A 13,995-nucleotide genomic window follows, 5' to 3' on the forward strand; every position below is an offset into this window, starting at 1 on the left:
CAAAAGCAAAATTGAATAAGGAAGGCCATCTGATATGTAGTAAATCAAACAAAACCACAATGAATTTCAAAGCCAAGTATAAATTTAAGATACAGCATGATGTAAAGGAAAGAGAAATGAGCTCAAATCAGGCGATTTGGATAGAGTGTAGACTCTGTACTGACTCACTTCATGACCTTGGGAAAGTCAGTTAGCTTCTCTTAGGTTCCTTATTTTTCCTTAGTAAAATTAAGTGTAGTGCTAGATAATCATGAATTAATCACTGATTTCAATTAAACATATTATAATTCCCATTGGTTAATCTAAAAAATTAAGCCTGAACTCCATCAAGTATTGTAAAATAATTAGAATTTTTACCAAAATTAAGTTATATATTCAGTCAGTTCAGTTCAGTCGCTCAGTCATGTCCCACTCTTTGCGACCCCATGAATCCCAGCACGCCAGGCCTCCCTGTCCATCACCAACTCCCGGAGTTCACTCAGACTCACGTCCATTGAGTCAGTGATGCCATCCAGCCATCTCATTCTCTGTCGTCCCCTTCTCCTCCTGCCCCCAATCCCTCCCAGCATCAGAGTCTTTTCCAATGAGTCAACTCTTTGCATGAGGTAGCCAAAGTACTGGAGTTTCAGCTTTAGCATCAGTCCTTCCAAAGAAATCCCAGGGCTGATCTCCTTCAGAATGGACTGGTTGGATCTCCTTGCAGTCCAAGGGACTCTCAAGAGTCTTCTCCAACACCACAGTTCAAAAAGCATCAATTTTTCAGCTCTCAGCTTTCTTCACAGTCCAACTCTCACATCCATACATGACCACTGGAAAAACCATAGGCTTGACTAGAAAAAGCCTCTTGATCAAAGTGAAAGTGGAAAGTGAAAAAGTTGGCTTAAAGCTCAACATTCAGAAAACTAAGATCATGGCATCTGGTCCCATCATTTCATGGAAATAGATGGGGAAACAGTGGAAACAGTGTCAGACTTTATTTTTTTGGGCTCCGAAATCACTGCAGATGGTGACTGCAGCCATGAAATTGAAAGATGCTTACTCCTTGGAAGGAAAGTTATGACCAACCTAGATAGCATATTAAAAAGCAGAGACATTAATTTGCCAACAAAGGTCTGTCTAGTCAAGTTATATATTAAAATAACCGAATTTTCTCTTATTATGGAGTCTCAGATTATAGAACTCCAAATATGACATGTCTTGATTTCTACAAAGAATTTGATCAAGTTTCTCCTTACACCTTCTGGATAAGTTAGAAAAATGTGGATGAGATCAGTGGTAAATAAACCCAAGAGATGACTGGAATCTCCAGAGGAGTTACATCAATGTATTAACACAAAATACTGAGTCCTGTCCTCAGATACTCTGGGAGGCTTTGGGTGAAATCTGGTGATCACAGTGATCTCCAATTGACTCTCAAGGTCATCATGGTTTGGAAACTGCTAGACTAGACTATAACTATTTGTATTAGTTAGTGGCTGAAATGCCAGTGTAACCTACCAGGGTAAGTTACACGTTTCCATCCTTGACCTGGTGCTTGTCAATTCATATGTACATGGTTTGGTTGACGACACAGAAGGGATGCATAAATATTGCGGACACACTTGATGACAAAATAACGACTTAAAATTATTTCAGCTAGTGGGATAATCGGTTGTTGTTCAGTCACTAAGTCGTGTCCAGCTCTTTGCAACCCCATGGCCTGCAGCACGCCAGGCTTCCCTGCCCTTTACTATCTCCTGGAGTTTGCTTAAACTCATGTCCATTGAGTTGGTGATGCCATCCAACCGTTTCATCCTCTGTTGTCCTCTTCTCCTCCTGCCCTCAATCTTTCCTAGCATCAAGGTCTTTTCCAATGAGTCAGCTCTTCACACCCAGTGGCCAAAGTACTGGAGCTTCAGCATCAGCATCAGTCCTTCCAGTGAATATTCAGGATTGATTTCCTTTTAGGATTGACTGGTTTGAGCTCCTTGCTATCCAAGGGACTCTCAAGAATCTTCTCCAGCACCACAGTTTGAAAGTATCAGTTCTTTGGCACTCAGCCTTCTTTATGGGTCAACTCTTAACAAAGTGAGATTTAAAGGGTGCATAAATTTCTATCTTCTATTTATGAATTTTTAAGTTAAAAATGTAGTATTAAATGACATGTACCTCACTTGTGAGCATCTCATGTAGAATAGACATTGAGGTTTTAGAGGGTTAGAGGTATAACATCCTTTTGAGAATAAAATCATTTTCATGTGGAAACGTTTTGTATATGGTAGTTCTGTTTAATCATTTGAGGAACCTCTGTGCTGTTTTCCACAACAGCTGCTCCATTTTGCATCCCCCCAACGGTGTGAGTTCCCTTGTCTCCACATCCTCACAAACACTTGTCTCTTATTTTTCTGTTAATAGCATTCTGACAGGTGTCAGGTAATATCTCACTTTGGTTTTGATTTGCATTTCCTTGATTATTACTTACCACATGATCCAGCAGATCCACTTCTGAGTATTTATCCAAAATGACTGAAATCAGGATCTTGAAGAGATAGCACTCTGTCTTTATTGCAGAACTATTCACCATAGCCAAGGCGTGGAAACAATCTAAATGTCCATTGACAAACAGATGACCCAAGAAAACACGGTTTATGCAAATGAAGGAATACTATTCAACCTTGAAAAAGAAAGAGATTCTGTAATGTGTTGCAATGGGATTGCACTTTGAGGGCATTATGTTAGGTGAAATAAGTCAGTCACAGAGAAACAAATACTATGTGATTCCACTTATGTGAGGTATCTACAATAGTAACATTCACAAAACCAAAGAGTGGGATGCCGGTCACCAAGAATTGGAAGAAAGGGGATATGGGAGTTGTTAACCAATGGGCATAAAATTTCATTTGAGGAAGGTAAACAAATTAAAGAGATCTACTGTACAACATTGTATGTGGGAGCAACAATATTGTATTGTTCACTTAAAAATTTATTAAAAGGGTACATTTCATATTAAGTGTTCCTTTCACAAAAAATTAAGAAAAACCACTTGTATAAAAGTGTAAAATATTATAAACATCATAAAATTACAGCAGTTGACCCCAGGCAACTGAGAATGGATTGGTAGCTAAAAAGGAGTCCTAGATTCAAATCCTACTTTAAAGGCAGTGGTTTGGTCTCAGAAAAATTATTTAATTATTTAATATCTTGGCTTCCTCACCTATAATATGAGGATAGTACCTTCCTAACCAGGGTAGTACAGATGTGAAAGTTGGACTATAAATAAAGCTGAGTGCTGAAGAATTGATGCTTTTGAAATGTGGTGTTGGAGACAACTCTTGAGAGTCCCTTGGACAGCAAGGAGATCCAACCAGTCCATCCTAAGAGAAATCAGTCCTGAATATTCATTGGAAGGACTGATGCTGAAGCTGAAACTCCAATACTTTGGCCACCTGATGTGAAGAACTGACTCTGAAAAGACTCTGATGCTGGGAAAGACTGAAGGCGGGAGGAGAAGGGGACAACAGAGGATGAGATGGTTGGATGGCGTCGCTGACTCAATGGACGTGAGTTTGAGTAAACTCCTGGAGCTGGTGATGGACAGGGAAGCCTGGCATGTTGCAGTCCATGGAGTCGCAAAGAGTCGAACACAACTGAGCGACTGAACTGAACTGAACCAGAGTAGCATTAAAAACTAAAACATGTCGCATATACTGTCTATACAGTGACACTCAGGAAATGGTATATGAGGAATAATCGTATAATGTCCAGAATGGAGGAAGAATGAGGCCAGCTGTTTTCTGTGATTGCCAGGTGACACCTGAGTTCCCAGGTGGGGGAACCATACTTTAGGAGACTTCTAAAAGGAGAGTGTTCAAAGCAGGTGGTGGCACATAGGACCAGAAGGATAGGTGGCTATTGCTGCTGCTGCTGCTAAGTCGCTTCAGTCGTATCCGACTCTGTGTGACTCCATAGATGGCAGCCCACCAGGCTCCCCCGTCCCTGGGATTCTCCAGGCAAGAACACTGGAGTGGGTTGCCATTTCCTTCTTTAATGCATGAAAGTGAAAAGTGAAAGTGAATCTACTCAGTCGTGTCCGACTCTTAGTGACCTCATGGATTGCAGCCCACCAGGTTCCTCCGTCCACGGATTTTCCAGGCAATAGTACTAGGTGACTGTTAGGTACAATCAAATAAATTGGAATGTGTTGAGGGTGTTTTCTCTTGAGAAGCCAGAGGACAACATCAAACTAGCTAAAGCTGGTATGGTTTTTGACTCATCACAGAGCTTCACTTGGGGATGATCCTACCGGTCTGGGTAGTATGTCTCAGCAGATACTTTCTATGATCAGAAGAGCATGAGTGTCCTGGGCAGGAGTGAGGGTGGGCTCTCCTACTCCTATTGTGTGCTCAAGCCACATGGTCAAAGCCTTTGGGAGGGAGGCCCTTTCCTAAGGTTAGAGTTTGCTCAACTGAAGACCTCTAAGGCCCTCATTAATGTTTGGATTATGTGGTGAGAGGGGTGGCAGCAGTCCTGTGCCTTCCTGAAGGCTCTCATGTGCTGCGGAAATGTATCTGGAGATGGGGGAGGCTGTCAATGACTTGCTGCTCCAAAGATGGAAGGTGATCTGTGTTTCCATCTAGTTTAATGCATCTGCCTTTGCTCCCAGGGCATCAGCCAAGTGGCTACATATTGGACCCATCCGTCTTTCCTGAACTGCAGAGTTGGGGGTTGTGTTTGGCTAATGAACCTCTTCAGAAAAACATACTTCCCCAAATTAGGTTCTAATTGCATTGGGAAGCAGCAATTGCCTGGAACCTATTAATATTTCAGGAGGTTGCATCCACCTGAGTGATCAGAGAGCCTTGTAGAGCCCTGTAGAGGGTGGGACTGATAGAATTCTGGACTGACCTCTACTCCACCAGCCTTCCTCATTTTCCCACCTTCAGCCTCCCTGTGGGTCATCAAAATTGGACACTGATGAAATCTTGGTTTCAAAAGATCTTAAAATTAAGTGGGATTAGATTTATGGAACCACAATATTTGGATTCTCAACCAGAATAGACCCATGTACCCCCGTGCGTGTGTACACGCTAAGTTGCTTCAGTCATGTCTGACTTTGTGTGACCCTATGGACTGTAGCCTGCCAGGCTTCTCTGTCCATGGGTTTCTCCAGGCAAGAATACTGGAGTGGGTTGCCAGGCTCTCCTCCAGGGAATCTTCCAGACCCAGGGATTGAATCTGTGTCTCTTATGTTTTCCTGTACTGGCAGGCAGGTTCTTTACCACTAGCATCGCCTGGGAAGCCCCTATGAACCCCTGCTGCTGCTGCTGCTGCTGCTAAGTCGCTTCAGTCATGTCTGACTCTGTGAGACCCCATGGACTGCAGCCTACCAGGCTTCTCCATCCATGGGATTCTCCAGGCAAGAACACTGGAGTGGGTTGCCGTTTCCTTCTCCTACCCCCTACCCCTCATTTAATCAATTACTACACTTAGCAATATCCCTGGGAAGTAGCCTTGAACTCTTCCTTAAACATCTCCCAAATTGGGCAACTCGCCACCATCAGATATCCTATTCTATTTTTGTACAGCCTTGGGAGCTAGAAACGTCTTATTGAGGTCAACCCAGTATGAATTACTTAGTTCCTTTGGGGAATAATACTAATAAGGATGATCATAACAGTCTACACTGCTGAAAAGTTACTACCAATTAAACACTCTAGTAAGTACATTTTCTGGTTTAATCCTGATGCTTTAGGACATATGTTATGTATCCTACTCTGTGGATTAAGAAACTGAGGCCAAGAAGGTTCTTGATTAGTCCAGGGGCAGAAGTGCGTTTCAAACCCACATTCCTAAGACTGAGATAGCTCATTCTCTCAACCTCTTCCCTGTACTCCAAGTACAGGTCTGTGGGTTCTGTCCAGAGTGAGGCCTCTTTAGAGGTACCCCCCATACCCTACCCCCATCCAGAAAGAGAAGGCATGTTAGCTCTGCAATTTATCTCAAACCTGTTCCCACATTTGGCTCTAGTCAGTATGAGTACTACTGCCCCAGAGCAGAGGTTTTCAAACTATGCTCAGGAAAGCTCTGCACTTTAGATAAAGGGACCAGGGGTCTGCTGTGGGGCCTGAGAGGGGCTGGGATGGTAGGGCCCTGACCCTCATCTTCAGCCAGGGTCCTTTCGCATCTTTTTATGTACTGGACTTCTGTATAAGCTCTCTATTAGAGAAAAGATTCCATGGCTCATAAACATTTGAAAACTGTGCACTGGACTAGAATATAGACATCATATCTAAATGTTAATGGGATATCTTAGGCCAGTCTCATATGTTATAACACCAGCCTCTCCTCACATCCAACTCTGAAAGCATACATGACCAACGCTTATTGAATAAAGGAAGGATTTACGTGTCAGGCAGTAAATCTTCCTAAGTATTTCTAATCTGTTCTTTCTCAGATGCTCCACTCCTGTGCTACGACGCCTGTCTCTGTCTCTCTTTATCTCGCTCTCTTTCCTTGAATGGAGAAGGACATGGCCACCCACTCCAGGATTCTTGCATAGAGAATCCTGTGGACAGAGGAGCCTGGTAGGCTGCTGTCCATGGGGTTGCACAGAGTCAGACACGACTGAAGTGACTTGGCATGCATGCATGCATTGTTGAAGGAACTGGCCATCCATTCCAGTATTCTTGCCTGGAGAATCCCAGGGACGGGGGAGCCTGGTGGGCTGCCGTCTGTGGGGTCGCACAGAGTTGGACACGACTGAAGTGACTTGGCATGCATGCATGCATTGGAGAAGGAAATGGCCATTCATTCCAGTATTCTTGCCTGGAGAATTCCAGGGACGGGGGAGCCTGGTGGGCTGCCGTCTATGGGGTTGCACAGAGTTGGGCACTGAAGCGACTTAGCAGCAGCAGCAGCAGCAGCTTTCCTTAACACCCAGATACTCCCACTCACAGGCATATCCATCTCCTCGGGTCTGTTGTCTTCTCCACTTACCCGTGTCTGTATCTTTGCTTCTTCCCCAACCCCACCCCACCTAGACTCCCACCCTTAGGAACCTGATGTCTGTATTGATCACACCTTTTTAGTATTTTTGATGCTTTGGTATTTTGAGGCCTTGCTGACTCTGGAAGGGCTGCCTTTAATTCCCAGAGATAGAAAAGTACCTGCCTGTAAGTGCGTCTTTCATGTGCCGACAGTCCAACACGGAGCCCTCCTGCCCCTCACCCCCAGCCACAGCCTTTATTTGACCTTTGCTTTCTGGGTCACTATTTTCCTGCCCTAATCACCCAAAGGACAGGTACCAGGTAACAAGGGACAGCTCCGATGCCTTAGAGCCCACTGGAATATGTAAACCGGGCAATCCTAAACATGGTGTTCCCGCCTCCCCCATTGCTCCCATGGAAACCACAGTAAAGGCTCCCGTCCCTGTTTGTTTCAAGTCCGTCTGCCTCCTGACTGAACCTGGTGCTTCCCGTGCAGCCACCGTGGCGCACCCTTCCTCTTGGACTTTGTGTGTTGCGAGTGACTTTCTTCTCAATGGCCCTCAGCTCTTGCTGTTAGTTTCACCATGTCAGAGTAATAATCAAACCTGTACTTGAAAGCATCTTTTTCTCGGATTTTGGCCCTCTTGCCCTCTGCTTCTCTGATCTGCATTTTCAACAGTTGTTGCTCTCGGTGAATCCAGATCTTCCCAAGAGTATTCCTTCTAGGAAAGTCTGAGGACGGCCATCTCCACATGGTTTCTGAATAGCTAACACTTTTCCCAACAAACACATACATGTACGTGCCTGGATATGTCCTAGCTCTGCCTTACTGGCTTCCCTCATAGCTCAGTCGGTAAAGAATCTGCCTGCAATGCGGGAGACCTGGGTTTGATTCCTGGGTGAGTAAGATTCCTTGGAGAAGGAAATGGCAACTCACTCCAGTATTCTTGCCTGGAAAATTCCATGGGCAGAGGAGCCTGGAGGGCTACAGTCCACGGGGTCGCAAGAGTCGGACACGACTTAGCGACTAAACCACCCACCACCCAGCCCTGGGCCCTTTATGTCCCTCCTGTGTCTACAGCCAGGAAACCTTGAATTTCACCCTCCTCTTTTTCTCCTTGCACAGAGCTTTCCACATGCCCTTTTTGGCCTGAAGGGCTTCAACCATTCTAAGAAATAATACCAGGAGCACTGCTTTTGCTGTGTGTCCTCCTTTTCTCGTCTCTGTGACCCCACCCACAACATCCTGGCAGCTGACCGCTCCTGTTCCAGGCTGGGCAGCCCCTGAGGGCGGTGCTGGCTCCGCCCCCGGCGTACCATGAGCTGACGTCAATTTCCTGAAGGTAGGGGCGAGTTTGACATGGGTTCTCTCTGCCTTTTCTCCTCTTTTCTCGGAGGAGCCAGTGGACACACACACACACACACGATGCACGCACACACACGCACACACAGGACGTGCATGCACACACACACACACTCACACACACATGATGCACACACACTCATACACACATGATGTGCACACACACACACACGACGTGCACACACACACGACGCACACACACACTCACACATGATGTGCACACACTCACACACACACTCACACACACACTCACACACACTCTTCTACCTTAAAGCGATGCCTCTGTTTTACCTATGGGCAAACATACCTCAACAGCCCATGGGAAGCCATTCAATTTCTTTTAGAATAGTTGGAGGCAGTATGTCTGGAACTGCGTGGTAAAGGCAGAATTCAGTTTTGTTAATGCAGGAAAAAGATCTGAACATGTGGATTCAGATCCAGGGAAAGGCAAGAGAAAGAGGCAGAGAAAAAGAAAAAGGAAGCGATGAGTGAGTGGAAAAAATAGAAGGAAGGAGGGAGGGAAGGAGAAAAGAATCAGTTGACTGGCAGCTCTTGTCCAGACTGATTCCTTGGTTGGTGTACTGTGGGAGGCTGGGCTATGGGCCCTCATTTCCTCAAGCCTTATTTCCCTATCTACACTGTCTCTAAATAATTGTGTTATTCTTGGGACCCTGTCAGCATTTAAGGCTTATCCAGTGGCTGCCAGCTGCACTTGGATGCAAATGCCTGGAAAGACCCGAAAGGTGGGAGGTGCTGATCTAACCCCTTTTGGAGCCACTAAGAGGGCCCGTCCTCTGTGTGCTGCCCCACCCCCTGCCTGGCTCTGCACACTCAAGGGCAGGCGCAGGTCTGGGAGACTTACTGCCTGCCACTTCTTTCTCCTCATCCAGAGAAACATGACAGGTAGGTACAAGCTCAAGATTAAAGAAATTAGTGTGACCTATCCCAGCTCCAGGAAGCAGCTAGCACTGGAACAGTTTGTAAGTTTTGAACATGCCAAATTGGGGTGGGGGAGCTAGTCCATTCAGGAGAATCATAAGACATCCCAGACCCTTCTCCCAACTGCTGCTGCTCCCGCATCCAGAGATTTCTCCACTGAGCCTGTCCCCTGTTCCCTGATGACCCACTGGTGATTGCTACCTCAGGAAAGACGTGGCTGGCTCCAGCTTGGAGGGAATAAGGAGATCTGGGTCTCTCAGCCTGTCTGCCTCCTAGAACGGCGCCATCACTCCCCGTCTCTTTCTGACCCGTGTTTATCTCATCTTCCCTTGTTCTCTGCTCTATTTTGTTGTAATTTCACCCACGGGGGAGGAAAAAATAAAAAAAGTCTGATATGGAGATATCACTGGAGTAAATGACATTTACTGTTAATGTGGCGGCAAATGGGCTCCTCCCTGACTCGTGATGTTTTAACTCTCTTAAGGAAGGAAGGGGCACTGGTCTCTGCTCCAGGCTCCAAGGCCAGGGGAGATTTTTCATCTGTATCATTAACTCTGACGCATGATTTTAGCCACCACACCATTCTGTTGAGGGGGTGCACTGTCAGAGAATCGTGGCACCCCAGCACTTGGCAGGCAGAGCCCAGGGTCAAGCTTCAGGACCTTGGTTCCACATCCACGGCTCACAAGCTACTCAGGGTCCTTGAGTTAACTTGCCTGAGCTTCAGTGTTTTCATCTGCCAAATGGAAACAGCAGTCTGCTCCTTGGCAGCTTCGAATGACAATGACACTATCATGAGATGAATGTCTTTGAAAGCTAACACACTATTAAATGTTAGTTACAATGAGGGCTGTTTTTATTTGTTTCAGTAACTGCAGAGTGCAGATTTTTTTCCATTCCCAATATCAACTGCACAACACACTTCCATGTCTAGCTCTCCTTGGATCAAATCTTCCTTTCAGAAAAGTTTCCAATATAGGACTTTTTAATGTCACCTCATTTGGTCTCTTTACCCCAGTTTCTCCAGTCCAAACCATTCTCCACCATGCCAGGAGAGCTTTCTTTCTGAAACACATGCCTGATCCTACTCACACACACACACACACACACACACCCTCCCAGGAGCTCCAGCTGCCCATGAGTTGACTTAATACTACAATCAGACAAAATTTACCCATCACCTGCTGTGCGTTGCAGGCACTGCTATTGGGGGAAACGATAGCAGGAAAGTAGACAGGAAAGGTTGTTTTGCCCTCCTGAATTTTATGTTCAAGAAGGGGAGACATAAAATGAACAGGAAGATAGCAAAGAAGATCGTTTAGATGGTGATAAGTTACGTGAAGACAGTAAAACCAGAGGATGAGATGAGATACGATGAGGGATAGAGCGTGAGCGACACTGGATATCTGCACTCCGACCCCAGTAACCGAAGGAAGCAGCTGTGTGGAAAGCTGCGGGCAGAGGGTCCACAGGGCCAGAAACAGCAGTCATGGAGGCCTGGCGATGGGATGGGCTGGGCAGCGCTGAAGAATGGAGTGGGGGTTGGTTTGGTGAGCAAGGGAAGGATGGTGGATGGTACCCTGAGTGGGAAGGCAGGACCCTGCAGACCATTACAAGATTCTCAACTGTCCTCTAAAGGCCAGGGGAAGCCTTTGCAGAGGGTGAGGCAGAGGAGTGACATGATCAGATGTGCCTTTTTTGAAGATCACTCTGGCTGCACCGTGGAAAATGGGACTTCCGTGGGTGAAACTCCAGAATTGGCTTTCAAAGCCCGTTACCAGTTGGGTCCAACTTACTTGCAGCCACAGGTTGCGTTAAGGCTTCACACGCCTGTGCTGTTGGTAAACTCAGCGAGTTGCTGTCTCCTCCATGCTGTGCTCTTCTGCTCTTTTAATTCGGTTGCTGCTCTCCTTTCTTCTGGGAATGCTCTCCCTGCTGTCTTTAGTGGTCTCACACCTGGGATCACCCATTCTGCATGCTCGGATGTGGGGCCAGAACCTGAGCATTCTCAGGGAGATGACTGAGCACTCCAGTGCTCGCCCACTCTGCGCCTGGCACCATGCTGGGCTCCCAGGATTCAGGGGGAGTGAGACAGACACAGCCCTGCCCTCACGGAGCTTATAATCTGAAGGATGAGGGCGGGTACAGGTGAAGCACGAGGCACACTATGGAGCCTGTGCCTTGGAAGATAACCCAGGGCTGTACGTGGTCATTGAGGAAGCGCGGAATCATAGATTTATGGGCATGTGGCATCTCAAGCTTATAGAATCAAGTCATACTAGGAGAAAGAAACATCAGGAATTAGAAATGAATATTTATCAAGTCTCTGGAGGACAGGGTGGCTGTCTAAGCTTAGAAGTGATAGAGGAAGCGACAGAGGAAAAGACATAAAGCAAACTGGGAAAAAATACCCACAGCAAATATGACAGAGGATTACTATCTTTGTTAAGGAAAGAGTGCATGCAAATCAATTAAATTCACTAAGACCCCAGTAGATAAGTGAGCAGAGGGCACAAAGACACAATTCTCAAAGGAGGAAACTCATACAACTGGTGAACAAACACAGGCAAATCATGTTCATTCTCTCTGATAATCAAAGATACACTTATTAAAACCAAGAGATAACGCCTCTTGCCTACTGAATTAAGAACGTTTCAACAAAGAAAGAGGAGGATGGCCAGTGCTTTGGAGAGCGGGCTGACAGAGATCCGCTCAGCGTTGCTGGTAGCCGCGTAAACTAGGGCAGCCGTTTTGGAAAACAGTTTGGCAACGTACGTGATGAGTCTCAAAATATGATTTAATTTTAGTAATTTAATTTTGGCATTTTTTTTTTCTAAAGGAAGATTCCCCAAAATAGAGAAAAGTTCTATGCAGGATGATTCCCCCCACCCCCTTTCATTATTTATAGCAGCCAAAGGAGGGGCCGGGGGTTGGGGAGAACCAAATAGCAACTAGAAAGGGTACAGATATCCATATAAGGAAACATTCTGTGGCCCTTTAAAGAGATGTTTATAAGATGCCTATTCTCTGTGCTAAAATTAAGTGGCAAAGGAGGACGGAACAAGGAATTACTTATGTAGCATGACTGTACTCATACGGAGAAAATCACAGACAGGTTGACTTAAAAGTTTCCCGCACTGCTGGATAGATGAGAACATCCCTGGGGTATTGGTCTGGGGATAGAGATGCGGACTGGGTCACCTCGTTTGCATCCTCTAAGGTTGGAGACTTGGTAAAAGACATGAGGGGCAGTCCCAGTCTTCCTTGGGGAACCTGATCTAGTCCCCCAACTTCTGAGTGAGCTTCCAAACTGCACGGTTTCCATAACCTGGCTAGGGTCCATTTCACAAAGGAGGCGACAGGGTTCAGAACGGTTTATCCCTGGCTCAAGTTGCACAGATTTGTGGTAGGGCTGGCACTGGAATTCAGGCCATCTGAATTCAAACCAGCGCGGCCGCCTACTTCACTCTACATCTGCATCAGTGGATACGCATTTTTATTTACTTGGCATGTGTGTGTGCTTCATCCATACGCATTTTGAGCATACACACCTTGTATGTATATTCAGTGCACAAATAACGTAACCCACCACAGTGACCTCAGTTGTTCCAGTTTTATATCTTGAAGTCGGGAGCAACTGTTGGTCTCCCTAAACGTTTGTGTGTTTCACCCTGCTTTGTAAACACACATTTGATGCATCCCTGTGTATCTCTTGGCACGTCTGGGTTGGCTTTTCTGCCGCAGACTGTCTGCTCCTTTGGCTCCAGCCACCCAGTCAGCTTCACATCTCTAGCCCTGGGCCAGATTCTTCTTGTCCTGTCCGAGAGAGGAGGGCCTTGAGGGAAGCCCCCAAGTCTGGTTCCCAAGAGCCAGTGTTCCGTCGCAGGCAGCCACCATGGCACCATCTAGCCGGCTTCTTGGAAGCCGATAAACGTCCCTCCCCGCTGATATCCCTGCTCTGCTCAGCCCAGGAGTAGATCTGTTTGCTTTCATCAGGCAGAAATGCACTTGCCTCTTGCCTCTCGCAGCTTAATTAGCTCTAATGCGGGTGGAGGCTGTCCTTGGACGGCTTCCCGCAGCTGCCCTCTGCTGGCCGGCAGCCGCATTGGCGGCTGGACCCAGGGAACCAGACGCTGCGGTTTCCGCCCGAGAGTCTGCGGCCAAGAGGTTTGTTTCCCAGAGAGACCCTGAGACGGAGAGGCAGTTACAACAAAAAACCTTATGACCAGTCTTGGCACACAGAGCAGCCCAAGTCTCTCCCTCCTAAAATAAATACGTACAAAAATGTTTCCCTGTGTCCATGAGGAAGGCTAGGTCATTAACATCAACCTGTGTTTGAAAGCACAGTTCTAACCTTGATGAATTTGCCCAAGCAGCTGCCTGTTTCTGAGCCTTGCTTTTCTCGTTTCATCTGTAAAATGGGCACGGCGATACGTTTTATCATTAGGTTCTTGAGAGCCTTAATTGAGAATGTCTGCAAAGACCTGACCAGTGTCTACCACAGGGAATACTGATAAATGCTGAGTGTTATTATTAATGATACTGCTATTGCAATTGCAGCTAGCAGTGGGACTGTTTTGTCTTCTCTGCAGTGATCGGAGAAGGCCGTGCCGATCAAATGCTTTTCGAATTGGCTCTTGACACATTGTTAAGATTTGACAAATATCTTTTGATTATTACTATGTCCCAAGTGTTGTCCAAGAGATGAAACAGGTATAGAAATAAATA

Source organism: Bos mutus, chromosome 8, assembly GCF_027580195.1.
Source record: "Bos mutus isolate GX-2022 chromosome 8, NWIPB_WYAK_1.1, whole genome shotgun sequence".
Classification (NCBI taxonomy): Eukaryota; Metazoa; Chordata; class Mammalia; order Artiodactyla; family Bovidae; genus Bos; species Bos mutus.